General features: G+C 34.5%; 1 protein-coding gene across 1 annotated transcript in view; it reads left to right on the forward strand.

Moving 5' to 3' along the window:
• LOC106881284 (putative uncharacterized protein DDB_G0277255) overlaps positions 1 to 588 on the forward strand; it is an 86563-nt gene that overhangs the window by 11281 nt on the left and 74694 nt on the right. The gene's annotated exons all lie outside the window — the stretch shown is intronic.

Here is a 588-nt window from a genome sequence, read left to right on the forward strand (position 1 = left end):
TATATATATATATAGATAGATAGATAGATAGATATTCACACATACATAATACACACACACACACACACACACGAATATTCCTTTCTATCTGAACATATGTATACGTACAGACACAGACATACACACGTACACATGCATAAAAACATACCCTGCACACATGCGCACTCACGGACACACACTCACACACACATGCATATATCAATGGTAATATGTGTGTATAAGTCTGTGTGTAAGTGTGTTGGTGATGTATGTGTGTACATGCGAACTAACATTCACATTCATAAGTATAAATCTATAAATTAATAGCCAGTACATTAAATGTTTATTTCTGAAGAGTAATCAATCTCTCAATGTTTATTGTTGGTCCTGTACGAATAGAACCACACACGCATTTGCATATTTGATCGTCAAAACGATAATATACGCATGCATAAATACTTGCATGCATACATACACAGTGCGTACATATATATATATATATATATATGTGTGTGTGTGTGTGTGTGTGTGTGTGTGTGTGTGTGTGTTTTGTGTGTGTGTGTGTGTTGTGTGTGTGTGTGTGTGTGTATACACACATATATACATATA

The sequence above is a fragment of the Octopus bimaculoides genome, chromosome 3 (genome assembly GCF_001194135.2).
Source record: "Octopus bimaculoides isolate UCB-OBI-ISO-001 chromosome 3, ASM119413v2, whole genome shotgun sequence".
In the NCBI taxonomy this organism is placed as follows: Eukaryota; Metazoa; Mollusca; class Cephalopoda; order Octopoda; family Octopodidae; genus Octopus; species Octopus bimaculoides.